Source organism: Papaver somniferum, chromosome 3 (assembly GCF_003573695.1).
Source record: "Papaver somniferum cultivar HN1 chromosome 3, ASM357369v1, whole genome shotgun sequence".
Taxonomy (NCBI): Eukaryota; Viridiplantae; Streptophyta; class Magnoliopsida; order Ranunculales; family Papaveraceae; genus Papaver; species Papaver somniferum.
Genome location: NC_039360.1, coordinates 109,134,172 through 109,152,867, shown reverse-complemented (window position 1 = coordinate 109,152,867; position 18,696 = coordinate 109,134,172). Strand labels below are relative to the sequence as shown.

At 36.8% G+C, this 18,696-nt stretch overlaps 1 long non-coding RNA gene across 3 annotated transcripts; it reads right to left on the bottom strand.

Moving 5' to 3' along the window:
* Nucleotides 1-13,270: 13,270 nt before the first annotated feature.
* Nucleotides 13,271-16,656, bottom strand: LOC113361544. Of its 3 annotated transcripts, XR_003365176.1 has the most exons (7): nucleotides 16,393-16,656; nucleotides 15,695-15,914; nucleotides 15,272-15,514; nucleotides 14,461-14,634; nucleotides 14,181-14,314; nucleotides 13,851-13,941; nucleotides 13,271-13,770 (listed from the first exon to the last, which is right to left on the bottom strand). It is a non-coding gene; the product is annotated as an uncharacterized LOC113361544 (long non-coding RNA). The 3 variants fall into 3 exon arrangements; XR_003365177.1 differs by having other exon boundaries at nucleotides 13,851-14,314; nucleotides 15,695-15,933; XR_003365175.1 differs by having other exon boundaries at nucleotides 13,851-14,314.
* Nucleotides 16,657-18,696: the final 2,040 nt, after the last annotated feature.

The following is an 18,696-nucleotide window of genomic DNA, read 5'->3' as shown; positions in this document are numbered from 1 at the left end:
ATCCTTCTAAGTTATTTTATTTTGAATGAAGAATGTTATATATTAAAGCCAAAAATATTTACAAAAAATCCAGCCTAGGAACAGTTTATCTTCCAAATACAAGTGAAGAACTGTATCCCACATAAACAGAACTTGAGAAACATTACAATCCCTAAAAATATCCATATCCGACAACCAAAGAACTATAGTCTGTCTAATAATCAGTCAAAGTTCCTCAACATCCATTTCTCTTCCTCCAAAATCTCTACTACTTCTTTCCTTCCACAGATGCCACGAAACTGCATAAATCACTTTCCACCAAACTTTTTTACATCTTCCATTTAAAACATTAAAACTCTATATCTCAAACATCTTCTTCACAGTCGAAGGAAAAACCCATGAGATTTTAAAAGCCTTGCTGAAATAAAACTAAACTTCAAAAGCATACTGACAATGAAGGAACATATGATCAGTAGTCTCTTCATGCTCCTTACAAAACAAACAATGCAAAACCTAAATTTCCACCCTTCTATGATGTAACATACTCCTTGTAGGCAAAGAACCATGAAAATTAGCCCACAACATGAAACTAACCTTGGAAGGAATGTTCTTTCTCCACAAATACTTATGAAAATTATAGTCTTCCTCCACTTCTTGCACTTGGGCCTCATAACACTTCTTTACTGAAAACCCTCCCAAAATATCATCCTCATCCTCCTCTTCATTTAAACTATGAACTGGACCCAGAGAATTACACAACAAGTCCCATTCTAACTACTCAGCAGCTGTCAACCTTCTCCTAGCATCACAAACTAATTTTCCATCAACAACCATCTCTGCAGCTGAAGCAATCTTGTTTCTGCAAGCTTTGCAAATGACTGCAAATCTCTCTTTGAGCTTTCCCAGACTAGAGCATTCATCCAACCAAAACCTAATAGACTTTCCATTATTCCATTTGAAAGAAACGTTATCCTGCAAAAAAGAAGTAGTATTAAGTATATTCTTCCACACACTCCTCCCCTCTATGCTTTACATCATCACTTGGAAGCAGCACATCAGGATTATTGCAGAATTTCTCCTGCACTACCTTCCTCCACAACATCTTCTTTTCCTTAGAATACCTCCAAATCCACTTTTCTATAAGAGATTTACTAGTGCATCTGAGATTCTTGATTCCCAATCCCCCTAAATATTTTGGCTTACAGATCTTGAGCCATGAAACCCAACACATTTTCCTTCTACTTTCACTAGAATCCCACAGAAAATTCCTCATCAACCTATTAAACTTCTTCTCCACCTCAACTGGCATGTGAATCAATGACATTTTCCTTCTAAGTTATTTGGAAGATGATTTTTGCAATTTTAATCTTTATCATTTTTTTATATATTGCAAATTGTTATGGGATATGTTGTTTACGTATGTGAACCTGTAACTGTCCCATACTTGTTCAAAAGTTATCTCTATTATGTCGGTATGAAAGTATTGATAGAAGATAGAATGAACTTTTGACATTACAAAAGTTAAATCCTTTTATGTCATTATTTTGATGGTAGAAAGGATAAAACTTTTGTTTACAAGGATTAAGTCTATTGTATGATTGTGCAAATAGTGATGGAAAATAGAATGAATCCTTGTCTATTCAGCAGTATTAGTCGATCTTCGATACACATTTTTGTGCATATACTTTGTTGCTCCATAAGTTTTTTTATGACGAGCAAAACCAATTGAATTGATCGTTTTCTTGTGGTTAATTTAGTTGTGCATTTCGATTGGATTAATCATGAATTATTTGTGGATAATTCAATTGAATACTTTGGATTTAAATTCATGTTTTTATGTGATTTGGTTATGTCCAAAGAAATCCTTCTTTTCTTGTGAAAGTAAGGTCGCCTTTGTTGTTCTTTCGGGAATGACATTTTATGGGAGAGAGTTCTTTTTGAACTTGTGCTTAATTGCAAAATCTTTGTGGGGAGTGCGGCTGTGGAATATTACAGGGGTTATCTTGTATCTTTATAAACTCCTTGATGAATGCATTTATCTTCGGCTTAATGATAACATCTAAATAAGTTGATATGGTATCCTCTTTTGGTCATGAAGTGTCTCTATGAAAATTTCATGAGGATCCCACTAGTTTTCGTACCTTTGCCAATTTATATTGACAAAAATGGGGAGAATTAATGTGTAGTGTGATACTACAAATACATATGGTTTACGGATCATTATGTAAGGGGGAGTGGTTTTCATGTCGAGATGAAGTACTAACTAAGGGGGAGTGATACATATCACCATAGTGTTATTGTCAAAGTTGTGATACAATTGAAATTTGATGTTGTGTAATAATACTATGACACTGAATAACAATGATTGAGATCATTTATTTTCTCATTGTTATCGCTACGGATCTTCAACAACTATGATGCCGAACTTACAACCTTTAGGATCATGGAGTACTTGGAAGTGACGAAGATTTCGAGTCGCGTTGAAGATGCCAAGGAGATCAAGCATTTGTATGAGAAGCTACAATTATTATTTATTTTGTAATCCATATGTATTGATAGTTTTGTCACTAAAATTGACAAAGGGGGAGATTTTTAGAGCACTGCTCGGTCGAACTCGCATGCGTTGCTATCTCAAGCATGTTTGTCAATGTTAGTGATCAAAACTATAAGTCTTGATTCTAGCCTATTTATAGATGTCTCGGACTAGGACATAGTTAGTGTAGTTGATCTTAGACTTCACGGCGCTTATCACTTGAAGACGAAGAACTACTAAGGAGATCTTGTGGAACTTCATCGACAAAAGGTATGTGGATACTTAAACTCATCTATCACTTGGAAAGTCTATTTATACTCTATCTCTTATATTGATACATAAGTCGTGTTACGATGTAGTTTTCTCTATACACATTTGAGATTTCGAGCTGAGTATATCTCGCTTACATATTTCTCGAAATATGTGTTGGTAAGCTTTCACTTCGACCAAGTTCATCTTATATCATGAGAAAATTGCCGAGTAATATCTCACTGTGTGATACAATCATTTGGTGTAAGACTTGGAATGTTTCGATAATGATTATTTCAATATCTTGAAAATTGCTTTGATGCTAATAGTGTGTGAAAACGGCTATTGTCATTATAGAATAATGTTTCAATGATTGAAATAAAGAGTTTAGAATCTTGTAACCATCTTTGGATATAAGCATAGTGTGTCCGCACATTACTGTATAAGTCCAAAACCGGGAACCTAAAGTATGCATACTTGTATGTATACAAAAAGGTTGTAGGAGACTGGGTAAGTATGCGTACCCCTATGCATACTGGCGGAAGTTCACGTCCGTGAATTTCTGCTGAATTTGAAAACCAAAACCAAACTCATCTGGTTACCTAAAGTACGCGTACCCGTACGCATACTGGCGGAAAGTTCACGTCCGTGAATTTCTGCTGAGTTTGAAAACTAAAACAAACTCAAATCCAGTTACTTAAGTACGCATACCCGTACGCATACTTAAGTGGTTACTTTCTAAAATCGCTTGTACGTGAACCTAAAAAATTTATCAATAAGGAACGCAATCTTTGCAAACCGTGGCTATAATGTTCATGTATCGATTCGAGTGAATCAAAACAATTTTGCTTCAATTGTGTTCTGGTATGAATCCATGAGAATATAGCAATTGAACAACTCTTTAAATAGTTTCATTTGAGTCAATTGAACTTGTTATGGTTAAGATGAATAAGGTTGATATGAGAGTAATCATATGGCTAACATCGGTTAACTATTTGTGAACCAACATGGTGTACACGTTTGGGTACGGTTACATAAACCTAAATGAGGGAACATTTCATTTGTGTGTAACAAGCTAAGTTCGATCTAACGGTTGAAAGATATTAGCTTGGTTGAATCAGGTTTTTCATCTAATGGTGAATATTGAATGCTTTGTTACCAAGGTAACTTGGATTGCAAACCCTGATTTGAAAAATATATAAAGGAGAACTCTAGCAACTAGGAAACCTATTCCCCACACCTCATGTGTGCTACTATTTGCATAACTAGAGTCGATTCTCCTATAACCTTAGGTTTCTTCTCGATACCCTGTAGGTTAACGACTTGAAGACTTCATTGGGATTGTGAAACCAGACCCAACTATTCTCTTTGTAGTTGCGTGATCTGATCTTGTTGTTTCTATAGTGATTGAGTGCAAATGTAAAATTGGCTTGAGATTTATATCTCCGACAGGCAAGATAGAAAATTAATCACAAACACCTTGGTCTCATCTTTTGTGATTCCACAATAACTTGTTTCGCTAGTCGATTAAGTTTACTGTGAGGTGATTGATAATATTAGGCTGTTCTTCGGGAATATAAGTCTGGTTTATGAATTGGTTCTTGTTCACCTTGATTTATCAAAAGACTGAACAAAAAATCTTGGGTATTTCTGTGGGAGACAGATTTATTCAATCCTATAGACTTTTCTGTGTGATACAGATTTGTTTATCAAGTCTTCGACTTTGGGTCGTAGCAACTCTTAGTTGTGGGTGCGATCAACTAAGGGAATCAAGTGCGTAGTATCCTGCTGGGATCAGAGACGTAAGGAGCGCAACTGTACCTTGAATCAGTGTGATATTGATTAGGGTTCAACTACCGTCCAGTCCGAAGTTAATTGGTAGTAGGATAGTGTCTGTAGCGGCTTAATACAGTGTGGTGTTCAATCTGGACTAGGTCCCGGGGTTTTTCTGCATATGCGATTTCCTGGTGTTTGTGTTATTTCTCTTCCGCATTATATTTTGTTATATAATTCAAATATCACAGGTTGTGCGTTAAGATCAATCAATTAGAATATCCAACCTTGGGTTGTTGATTTACATTGATTGACACTTGAACATTGGTCTTTGGTACCGTCAAGTAATTCCTCTTATTTTCAATCGGTCTCGCAAATTTCTATTTGTTGATTACGGATTGAATTAAGAGTTAGAGATATTAAACTCTTTGATATACTTTATTCTAGATTGAGTCTGACTGTCTAGTTGATTCTCTAGAAAGTGTATTGGAATAAGTCCTCTCAGATTGCCAAACGAATTGTTGGGTGTGGTTGTTAGACCCCCCGCATTTTCAATCATTATGAAACATTCCAAGGCAACACCAAATGATTGTATCACACAAACCATGTAAGATGTTACTCAGAATTTTTCACATGATATAAGATGAACTTGGTCGAAGCGAAAGCTTGCCAACACATATTTCGAAAAAACTATATCGTAATACGACTTGTGTATCAATATAGGAGATAGAGTAGAAATAGACTTTCCAAGTGATAGATGAGTTTAAGTCTCCACATACCTTTTGTCGATGAAGTTCCACAAGCTCCCCTTAGTAGTTCTTCGTCTTCAAATGATGAACGCCGTGAAAACTAAGCTCAACTACACAATCTATGTCCTAGTCCGAGACATCTATAAATAGGCTAGAAATCAAGACTTATAGTTTTGATCACTAACATTGACAAACATGCTTGAGATAGCAACGCATTCGAGTTCGACCGAGCAGTGCTCTAACAGGATATATTATAATTTTATGCAGCCTCAAATTTAGATCGTATTAAATTACCAACGCCAAAATTTAACAAGATATAGTATATGGATTCAATCTGAATGAATAAAGTCTATTATATCAATCTTTACGTGATCGTAGATTTATATTTTGAAAATTAAGGATTACGTACCAACTGGACTATCAACTTAAGAATAATGTGGATAATAACATAGTTAATAATATTATTTGAGTAATTAAGCTAGTAGCAAATCGATAGTAAATAGTATTTGGAAAATTTATATATCGTATTGCACTAAAAATTAAAATATCAGATACTATAAATAGACGTGAAATCGAATTTGGGTTACTTATATTGATAAAACAAATAAATAATAATAATAAAAAATAATAATAGATGAAGATGGTATTGCACTCTTAATCTCCCATTCCTTGATTCCTAATTGCTCTTGTTTCCCTGGATTCCTTGAACCTTCATTGTGAAGAGTATTGTGTTGAATTGGTCAGGGTTTGCTCGGCTTGAAAGAGGTGTTACAGTGAAAATCAGAGTTTATTGTTCTTGAAGATCAATGCCTACAACTAGATATTCAACCTCATACTCTCGGAGAATTCAACGCATAGATGAAGATGAAGACACAGATTCTACATCCTGTTCTTTCCCGTTGTCTCAGACTTCATCCACATCATCATCTCAAAATGGTAAGGTTCCTTGCCTCTTTAATTTGGGTACCAACAAACCAACCTCGACCAATGAAGGACGTATCCATTGTTCTTTCAAAAATTTTGATGGATGTTCTAATGGAATTGGTGGTAATGGATACAACAAATCGGGTTTTTACAGGCACTTACATGACAGACATTTACCAAATCCAAGGTGTAAAAATGCTTGTAGGGAGAGATATAGCTCTAGCAGAATAGTTTATGAAGATTGGGAACGAACCCTAAATCAGTTGCATATGTAGTTGTGTGTGCCATGTATGCATATACAGGCTTGGAAAAAATCTTGCGCTTCTCATGTAGGTGGTGTCATTGTTGGACCACTTGATGGTAATTCTGTGGAATTCCTCATTCATGAAATTGTCAAACCTGCTGATACCCCCGATACAATTCCAACAGTTGCGCGGGATGATGATGTTGTTCTCAATGATATTGCACTCAACTTGGGTGTACCGAACCTTGTTTATCAGAAGTGTTTCAAAACCATTGCAAGCATCCCCCCACCTTGCAGGCTTAAATTTTGAAGGACTTTAAAGGTCGCATTAGATAAGGTACTATCTAATCCTACAGATTTATCAACATGGCTGCAACTTCTACTTTTGCCAATATGCACTTTAAATATATACATGCCTAAGAACTCAAGGGAAGAGAGGGCTGGAACTAGAAAGAAGCTTCATATGGATAGTATCAACCAAGCGTTGGCACATTGGAAGGAAAGTGGTGGGTGTGATCATATCATTGAACAACTTTTAGCTGAGTCTGCGAAGAGTCAGCAAGTCAGTAAATCAAACAAGAAGAAGAAGCATAACCTTAATGTGCAAGCTTGTAAGAAGAAATTGAGTCATGGTCACTACACTGCCGCTATAAAGGTCTTATCTTCCAATGGTATAGCTCCGAAAACTGCAGACACTCTACAAAAGCTTATCCAGAAACACCCAAATGCCCCATCACCATCTATCCCCCCTGATCTAGTTGAAACTGCTGCTTGTATGTTGATTCTAAAGCTGTCCTTGATGCTTTGAAGAGCTTTCCTAAAGGCACAGCATGTGGCAGAGATGGGCTTAGGGCGCTGCATCTCTTAGATGCTTTGAGTGGTGCGGCTGCTGCTGTGAGTGATGAGCTTTTAACATCCATTACTGGGGTGGTCAATTTTATGGTTGGCTGGACATTTTCCATCTACTTTAGGGGAGTACATTGCGAGTGCTCCCTTAACTCCTCTTCTCAAGCCTGGAGATGGGCTTAGGCCAATTGTTGTTGGTACAATATGGCGTATACTATGCTCAAAGCTCGCCGCTAAATCAGTTTGCAAAGATATGTCTTTATATCTAGGGGATCATCAGTTCGGGTTTGGGGTTCCATGTGGAGCAGAAGGTATTCTTCACGCCGCCAACAGACTTTTGGAGATGAAAGGTACTCAAACACTATGTCTATGCTTCTAATTGATTCTCTAATGCTTTTAATATGGTTGATCGAACCACGTTAATTCAGGAAGTTAGACTTAGATGTCCTAGTATCTCCACATGGGTGGAGTTTTGTTATGCTTCACCATCAAGACACTACTATAATGAGGCTGTTCTTTCATCTGCTTGTGGGGTACAACAAGGGGATCCATTGGGTCCTATTTTATTTACCTTATTTCTTCACCCTCTAGTGAATAGGATTTCAAGTCAGTGCAAACTGGATTTCCATGCATGGTACCTTGATGATGGTACTATTGCTGGTGATAGCATGGAAGTAGCTAAAGCGATCTCGATAATTCAGGCTGAAGGCAGCGGTCGTGGGTTACATCTTAATGTTAGCAATACTGAATTGTTTTGGCCCTGTGTTGATCCTAGAACTCAAGTTGATGGAGTCTTTCCGGCCAACATTAGTAGACCTACTCATGGTGTAAAGCTGTTGGGAGGGCCGGTGAGTCTTAATCTGCAGTTTTGTAGTGATCTTATGAAAACTAAAATTGATAAAACTTTACAACTCATGGAGTTTGTTAAGCAATTACATGACCCGCAGAGTGAGTTACTACTATTACGAAGTTGCGCAGGTGTTTCGAAGCTTTATTTTAATCTGAGAACTACCAAACCCGATGCTCTTCAACAAATTATTCCTTGTTATGATCATCCCTTGGTACAGTTTTTGCGGCATATTGTTACAGGAGATGGTGTAGGGTTTGGGCTACTGCAATAATGTATTGCTATGCTACCAGTGAAGGATGGGGGTTTGGGTGTTCACACGATGGAAGATAATAGAAAATATTGTTTCCTTGCTTCTTGTTTTAAAACGAGAAATCTGCAGGAGGTCATCCTTAATCTTACACCTGAATCTGCACCAAGCCTTAGCTTTCAGCATGCCTTGTCACAGTTCATGCAGGTATGTGGGCTGTCTTCTTTCGATATCAACACTATTGCCACTCGTCCTATGAAATCTTTGGCAATACAGTATTTTGAGGTTGTTAAGAAAGATATGCCTTCCAAATTTGTTATGTCAGAACGTGATACTATACTTTGGCAAAGCAATAGGATTTACCATGCTCAGGATTACCTTAAAGCTATACCAATATGTGGGCTTAATCAGTCTCTTGGACCTCGGAAGTTCAGGTCAGTTCTTAGTTACAGACTTGGTGTACCTATTTTTAACACTATTGATGTTTGTGATTGTTGTAAGAGGAACATGGATGTTTATGGCGATCATGCACTTCATTGCGCAAGTGAGGTGGGAATAAAGTTTAGGCATGATTTTGTTAGGGATGTTGTTTCAGATATTTTCTACAAGGCCGGAGTTACAGCTAGAAAGGAGGTCAATCTTGGACTCTTATCGGATGATGCCAAGGTTTTAAAGCCCGCTGACATTCGTGTATATAATTGGGTTAATGGGAAAGATTTTTGTTTTGATGTTACGGGTGTTTCACCTTTTTCCGGTATTAGTGGTCAGGCTTTCGTTCCGGGTGTCGCCATTTCTAATGCTATTTCGCGCAAGCGGGTAAAATATTTGGATAAGGTGTTGGCTCATGGGTATGTTTTTGGCGTCCTTGCTTTCTCCACTTTAGGCGAACTTAGTGAAGACACGGTGATTCTCTTGAAGAGGTTGAGAAATTGTATAACTAATTGCGACCTCAATTACAAAATAGGCAGTTCTCTTTTTTATAATAATAATAATAATAATACCAAAATAAAAGAAAATAAATTTTGAAGATTAAATTGCTTAAAATGATGTAAACTATTTATATATTTTATGAAGTACATTTATCAGGCTTACACCAGTTACGATAAAAGTTTAGATATTAATTAATCTTAATAAATTAATACTGAAAAAGCGGGGGTCTAACAACACCACCCAATAATTCGATTAGAAATCTGTATGGACAAATTCCGAAATACTTTGCTAGAGAATCAACTAGACAGTCAGACTCAATCTAGATTAAAGTATCTCAAGGAGTCAATATCTCTCACTTGTTTTTATTTACTCAAGCTAAAACAATAGCGAGTCTTTAATCAAACACAAGGAATAACTTGGACGGTACCAAAGACCAATGTCCAAGGATCAATCAACAACCAAAGGTTGGATTTACAATTGATGATCTTTAACGCACAACCTGTATTATTTCAATTATATAAAAAATATAATGCGGAAGAGAAATAACACAGACACCAGAAGTTTTGTTAACGAGGAAACCGCAAATGCAGAAAAACCCCAGGACCTAGTCCAGATTGAATACACACTGTATTTAGCCGCTACAGACACTAGCTTACTCCAAGCTAACTTCGGACTGGACTATAGTTGATCCCCAATCAGTCTCCCACCGATCCAAGGTACAGTTGTACTCCTACGCCTCTGATCCCAGCAGGATACTGCGCACTTGATTCCCTTAGCTGATCTCACCCACAACTAAGAGTTGCTGCAACCCAAAATCGCAGACTTGATAATAAACAAATCTGTCTCACACAGAAAAGTCTATCAAAGGATAAATTTGTCTCCCACAGAAAAACCCTAGGTTTTGTTCCGTCTTAAGATATAAAATCAAGGTGAACAAGAACCAATTGATAATCCGGTCTTATATTCCCGAAGAACAACCTAGATTAATCAATCACCTCTCAAGAATCCTTCTTGACTACACAAGCGGTTTGTCGAGGAATCACAAATAGTGAGACGAAGATGTTTGTGACTTCTTTATCTTTCCTATCGGAGAACTCTCACGATCTAAAGCCAATCAAAGATTGTACTCGTACGATAGAAGATGCAAGATCAGATCACACAACTACGATAAAAGTAGTATCGGTCTGGCTTCACAATCCCAATGAAGTCGTTAACCTGGTTTTAGAGAAGAAAACCAAAGGCTAAAGGAGAATCGACTCTCGCGAGCGCACTAGTATCACACAGACGTGTGGGGATTAGTTTTGCACAATGCTAGATGTCTCCTTTATATAGCCTTCAAATCATGGTTTTGCCTTAGTTACAAAGCAATCCATATTCACTGTTAGATGAAAACCTGATTTAGATTCAAGCTAATATTTCTCGACCGTTAGATCGAAAACTTAGATTGTCACACACACTTAGGTAGACGTTTACTGGGTTTGTGAAAACCATGCCCAAACGTGTACGTCTATGTTGGTTCAACATAGTAACCCAAAAGGTTAACCATATGAGCATTTCATATTAACCTAGTTCTTCTTCACCATAACTAGTTCAATTGACTCAAATAAACTAGTTAGAGAGTTGTTCAATTGCTTTGAGATCTTATGTAACTACACAAGACACAATTGAAACAAAGATGATTCGATTCGATGAATCGGCTCATGAACTTTATAGCCACGGTTTGCATAAAGCATTCTATAGTAATTTAAGTTTCATGTTCAGAGCACATCTTTAGATGATAACCACTTAAGCTCACAAACAAGTTTGCGGACTTAAGGCAACCGGCAGAGTTTTCCAAACTTAGCAGAAAATCACGGCAAAGAGACTTCCGCCAGTTGGCGGACTAGGTTCGCGGACTAAACACGCAAACGAGTTTTTGGAAAATCCCAGCATAAATTCTCGGTAAGAGAACTTCCGTCAGTTCGCGGACTGAGTTCGCGGACTGGGTTCGCGGACTTGGCAAAGCCAATTCCTCCGGTTTCTCTCAATCAACAAATTTCGAAAACTTCGGATTAAGCAATACATGGTTATGTAATCTAAACTCTCATTCCAATCATTGAGACATTCTCACAGGACGTTATATAGCCGTTATTCACAGACCGTTTCACGTCAGAGCAATTCTCAAAGTAATTGAAACTTTTCATGACTTTCGTCACTAGGTGAAGATAAACTTGATCAAAGCGAAACGCTTTACTAACACACGATTTCGAGATACTCATCTCGAAATGTCAAATGTGTATGATCCAGTCTATATAGCATACGACTTTTTGTCTCATAAGAAGTAGGAGATAGAATAGATAGACTTTTGAGTGATAGATAAGTTCAAGTCTCCACATACCTTTTTGTTGATGAAGTTTCGCGGTTCCTTGAGTAGATCTTCGTTGTTGTATGATGAATCGCCATGAAGTCCTTGAGCTCAACTACACTTTTATATCCTAGTCCGAGACTTAGCTATGTAGATTAGAAATCAAGACTCATAGTTTTAATCACTAACATTGACAAACATGCTTGATATAGGAACGCATGCGAGGTCGACCGAGCTATGCTTTAACAATCTCCCCCTTTGTCAATTTTAGTGATAAAACTATTAATACATATGGAATACAAAAAAGATAAACTTTAGTGGCTCCTATTCCATAGTCTAATCTTCAATGTTCCTTGAAATCTTCGTCCTTCCAAGTACTCCAATGATCCCAAAGGTTGTAATTTTAGCACCACCGTTGTTGAAGATCTGTAGCTATAACAATGAGAGAAATCGAGATTCTCGATCATTATTATACAGTGTCATAGTATCATTATGTAACATCAAAGTCCAATTGCATCACGACTTTAACAACAATACTATGGTGATATGTATCACTCCCCCTTAGTCAATACTCCATCTCGATCATGGAAACCACTCCCCCTTACACAATGATCTGAAAACCATATGTATTTGTAGTGTGAACTACATTATTTCTCCCCCTTTTTGTCAATAAAATTGGCAAAGGTAAAAGAACGGGATCATAATGAAATTTCCACAAGAGACATTTCATAGACTAAAAGAAAAAAATACATACCAACTTAACTTAGACGCAATCATAAAGCCGAAGCTAAATGCATTCATCAAGGAGTTTTAAGATACAAGATAACCCCTATAAAATTCCACAACCGCACACCCCGCAAGATATTACCATTAAGCACAAGTTCAAAAGAACTCTCCCCCATTTGATGTTGTTCCCGAAAGAACAACAAGAGCGACCTTAATTTCGAAAGAAAAGAAGGATTTTTTTAATTGGACACCAAAAACCATGGAAATGATTTTTTATATCCAAAACCCAACCAAATTAATCACAAGTAAACCCATGATTAATTTAATCGGAATACGCAACTAAATCAAACCACAAAAGTGATCAATTTAATTGATTGTGCTTAACATAAAAAACCTCACGTAGCTACGACTAAGATAACCACACGGAGATGACTACCTTAATCGTTCAAATACTCAATATAAGGAAAACCTTACGGAATATACGACTGCATCAACCAATAGAACATGCACTACACCAAATCCTAGTTTTTGTCACAGGATATATCTGTTACTGATTAAATTTGTAACACATACACGCCGTTGCAGAAACGCTGTGAATAATATTGTTAAAAATATTTGCAACGGTGTTTTCTGTGACAATGATCAAATAGAGTCACGTTTATTACCGAAACAATAATTAATAGCAACAGTTGATCTAATTTTTGTGTTCTGACACGTGTTTTATTTCCCACATTTAACGGTTTTAATTGTTACTCCATATTCACAACAATTAGTTGAATGACACGTGTCACCTTTTGTCACAATTTCAGTAACACCTATAAGAGTTACTTATTATTTGGTAACAAACCCTTTCTTGACACGTTTCACCATTTAATATGAACACCATAATAAAGACACCTGGTTCTTTTTAGTTACATTTGTTGTAACAGTTAAACCTGTGCTTTTCTTTAAATTACAAATAAAAACAAATGTGTAAGCCAGATCATTTTCATGGACCCGGGCTTCCAGTTTCCAAGCATGGACCTGCACTTTCAGTTTACAGGCCTGAAATACAAATAAACCTGAAACACAATTGAATTTTCTTTTTTCAATCTGCAAACTATCCATATTCTTTCTACCATTCCTATATTCATTATTACACAATCTCAATCTGCAAACATTCTACCATCCTTACATTCACTACGGAAACACAAATACAAAGGAATCCTTCTATTCATTATGAAATCTACCCAAAAACAATTCAATCTTACTCAAGTGCTGTTGGACAAAAAAAATCCTCTCCAGCTGCTTAGTTGGTACAAGAATAAAGGTTGCAGGCATCACAAGAGTATTTATCTACTTAAGCAGCTGGATGCTCAACTCCAAAGCTCAAACACCTGAGATTTGACCAGAAATTTAAGGAATCGTCATGTTAAGAAAAATATAACACACGGGAAAGGTCAGTCACTAGAAATACCTGAAGGCTGAAGAGCACAACCAAGATCAAGAACAGTAGCACCTAGTTTTCTCTTTAGTTGTACCAGTTTCAGCATTGGCATCTAATACGCCTGTCCAACAATAAAAATTGAGCATACATATAAGTTGATGACAGAAACAACAGACATAAGTGCATCTTAGATGCTACTTTACTAGATGTGAAGTAGCAGGACCACTAACGGATGTGAAGCTCATATAAGCTGCTTCTAGGAAAGGAATATCAGGAAGAATAATATGTTATAGCACCACCAAGAATAAATAGTTGGGGGATGTAGATGAAAATGATTGGTGTCCATTATTTATATCCTACATTATGAGTTCAGTCGTCATGAGTCGAAAAAAATCAATGCACGTAGTATTGCTCATGTTCTGAAAACAAACTCTCCCAGGCGCCTCATCTTATATTCAAGAACTTGCTCATGTTCATGTTTGTCACTATAGTTCCTGAAAGGGAAAAAAAAAAAAGCAAATTTAGCTATACAAGTTATATATGACAGAAGTGGAGAAATATTCTTTCACTAGTAACTGGGCAGAAACCAACACAAAATCTTCAACATCTTTTTATAAACTAAGAAAACTCGCAATTATACCTATCAACAAGTCGTGATTTTTCACAATACGGCTTCACCGGCAATCGAGTTCCACAAAAAAATGTTCCCTTCATTTAGAATTATTTTGATAGTGTCCATGTTAAGAAAGGTAACAAATCAGAGCATCCTTTTCAGTTGTCAGGGATCTTAACATCCTGAACTGGACCATAGCTCCTACAGAGATCAAATAAAACTTCAGAACTCACAAATCCAAATTCGGATACTTTACATAAGTACAAAATTATAAACATTAACTGAAATAATTGAAAATATCACAATAATCAACACACCTAGAAACAACTGAAATGATAACTGAAATTATAAACATTAACTGAAATTTGGCTAAACCTAGCTGTAGCCCACCCACCCTAATTTTTAGAAAACTCAACAGAAGTAAGAAATTTCCTAACTAGTTGTAGCAATATGTGGGATTTAGTCCATCTACTCTAACAGTTTAGCCCACTGCCCACTACGTGTTTAGATTTAGTCCACCTATCTAACTCGTAAGTCAAAAAGAAGTCACCCCACTGGCTCATTTTTCCTTTACTAATTCCTAATAAAAACATCTTTTACCCAATTCCTAACTAGTACCTTCTTTGAAGACAAAGATGCAGAACTGAAGCTCAAGTACAGTAGTATTTGGTAATCAATCCAAGGATTTCTACTCTATTTGTTTAGGTACGGATTCTTTTTCTATACTGGCTATTAATCCAAATCATCCAGTACCTAAATAGAAATGCATATATGTTAGTAGAAACATAAATACAGTCGCTCTTTTATAGATGTGATTTATTGAAAAATTGGTGCATACCCTGAATACATCCAACAGCTTCTTCTTCAAGAGTAATACCTCCAACGAGAATATGCTGACAAGGATTATGAGTTTTAACCATTTCAAATGAAACATTGTGGAACTTAAGTTCACATAAGACCCTGCTTTGACACACTCGCACTCCATGCAGGTTAACTCAGCGAGATCGCTAACAACAAGAAATGGATCAGCTAAGCGTGTCAAGCTAGCTAATAGGAAATCACCAACTCCAGCAGTATGCACCTGGCAATAAAACTTAAGTCAGTGCATGACAAAATTTAAGTACAGACTAAGTATAAAGGATGATGATATAGATACAATATAATGCGTGACAGAACAAGACGAGTATGTCCACAAAAGTTGTTTCTAGTTTCAAAAAGTGACAGAACAAAAAGCAAGCTCGTCGCTAGTTAAGCTAGTTACCTAGCTGAGAAAGAAGTGCCTTAGTTCCTTCCTCGACGTACTCGAAGGTACCCTTCCAGGATAATGTTTCTCAGGCATTCTTTATCCATTTGGATTGTCTCTTGAGGAGTGACATCTTTAAAATGATCTACCAGCATATAAGGACGTGCAGCTCGCCGCGACATGGAATTCCACGGTGGATATGCAGTTTGCCATTTCACTAATTTCGTGCTCCAAGTACCTGTTAACCACCCAATAAGCTGAATAAGTTGTTAATTAGGAAGCAGTGTTATTCCACCCTAATTCAATCAAGCAAGAAAACGAATTAACTCCTACTTGTTCTTCTCCTCTATGTAAAACATACATCTGATCTAAAAACGAAAAATCATTAAAAAAATTAATAACAAATCAAACCCCTATAATACTAGGCTAATGTAGCAAAGCACAAAGCAGCAAATATTCATACTGAAATTAAGATTGATTTACACAAATCATGATGCATTTAAGCTGTTTTAAAAGCATAAACTCTCAAAGTACGAAGATAGATAAATAAAAACTGATTCTACACAAGATCTACATGGTAATTGATGAATTTGAAATGAGAAACAAAGTTAGGGTTAAAAGATTTAGGGATTTTTATCTGGGTGCCATTTTAACAACATCAAAATTCTTATAATCTTATCGATCGGGATACATATGTATAAAAGAGAGAGATTTACCAGAGAAATGATAGTACTCGGTTAGTGAAATTGGTGGTAACTGAAGCAAATCTAGGTATTCGTTGCTGAAAAGAACGATGAGGTAGGAACATTTTTTCGATTCAAGTAAATCAAAAGGAAAATAATAACAAAGATTTTTGGTTCTGGGATGAGGGATTACAGTGGTGGTAGTGGGTGATTGAGTGAAGGTGGCTGCGGCTGTGTTCGTAGTAACTTAGGGTTTTTTTCGCTTGAGAGAGACTGGAAAAATTGAGCGAGAAATGCGAAAATAATAGAAAGGAGGAAATGAAGTGAGCGGAGATGAATTTGGGTTTTGATAGAAGTGTTTGACGGTTGAGATTAATCTAAATTTTATCATGCGGATCGCGAAATTTTTTAGACGGCTGCAATTTGGTTTCGGATTATCATACGGATCAACCCCAGTGTGTGAGAAGTTTGTGTTTCTTTGCTCGTGTTTCTTTGCTAGATTGTGTTTCTTTGGTAAACTTAATTCGCGCATTCGGCATATTAACCGGGGGGGAGACCAAAAACTAAGGGGAGCAAAATATTTCTAGTTCTAGGGGTGCAAGATAGCAAAAATAGGCTTAGGGTTCCAAAATCTCAGAAAATTTAAACAAATTTAGGCTTAAGATGTGGTTTAGCAGGGTGTGCAACTGCACACCCTTGCTTTTAACTGCCTCCGTCGCTGATATTAAAAACCTTCACTATGAACAAGTATATTAATAGATGTCGTGTATATTTTAGTCCACGTCTAGATTTGGATCTCCATTGTAGTAGATTTCAAGTCAAATAAGTGGTGGAGCAGATTTCGATTCACAATGACAAATTTTGAGTTGTTGCGTTGATTTTTGATTTGTCAGATAGTTTATGAAGTTATGAAGTATCATCTGGTTTACGATGGTAGATTGAGAGTCCGAGTTCAACTAATCCCTAAGGTAGTGAAGTAGATTTGGTTTACACTTGTTCAAATGAACTGAAGATGCAATATATCATATTTCGATATCTCGAGTTCAAATATTACTAGAGTTAGACCTGAGTTTCTCATTCGGATGAACTATATAGACGAAATATATCATATTTGAACATCCCAGGTTCGAAGATTACTAGAGTTAGATCGAGTTTCTCATTCGGATGAACTGGAGAAGAAATATATCAGATTTGAACATCCCAGGTTCGAAGATTATTAGAGTTAGACCTGAGTTTCTTATTCGGATGAACTGCAGACGAAATATATCATATTCAAACATCCCAGGTTCAAAGATTGCTAGAGTTAGACCTGAGTTTCTCGTTCGGATGAACCGAAGAAGAAATATATCAGATTCGAACATCACAGGTTCAAAAATTGCAAGAGTTAGATCTGAGTTTCTCGTTCGGATGAACTGAATACAAATATATATCAGATAACTAGAGTTAGACCTGAGTTTCTCGTTCGGATGAACTGAAGACGAAATATATCAGATTCGAACATCACAGGTTCAAGGATTGCTAGAGTTAGACCTGAGTTTCTCGTTCGGATGAACTGAAGACGAAATATATCAAATTTGAACATCACAGGTTCGAAGATTGCTAGAGTTAGACCTGAGGTTATCGTTCGGATGAACTGAAGACGAAATATATCAGATTCACAGGTTCAAAGATTGCTAGAGTTAGACCTGAGTTTATCGTTCGGATGAACTTAAGACGACATATATTAAATTCGAACATCACAGGTTCAAAGATTGCTAGAGTTAGACCTGAGTTTCTCGTTCGGATGAACTGAAGACGAAATATATCAGATTCGAACATCACAGGTTCGAAGATTACTAGAGTTAGACCTGAGTTTCTCGTTCGGATGAACTGAAGACGAAATATATCAGATTCGAACATCCCGGGTTCAAAAATTACTAGAGTTAGACCTGAGTTTCCCTTTCGGGTGAACGGAAGCTTAAATACACCAGATTCGAACATCCCGGGTTCATAGATTACAAGAGTTAGACCTTAGTTTCCCGTTCGGGTGAACGGAAGCTTAAATATACCAGATTCGAACATCCCGGGTTCATAGATTACAAGAGTTAGACCTTAGTTTCCCGTTCGGGTGAACGGAAGATGAAATATATCAGATTCGAACATCCCGGGTTTAAAGATTACTAGAGTTAGACCTGAGTTTCTCGTTTGGGTGAGCTGAAGATGAATTATATCAGATTCGAACATCTCGGGTTCAAAGATTACTAGAGTTAGACCTGAGTTTCCCGTTCGGGTGAACTGAAGATGAAATATTTTCCGAGACTTTGAAAATGACCAGACTACCCTTACCAAAATAAATGC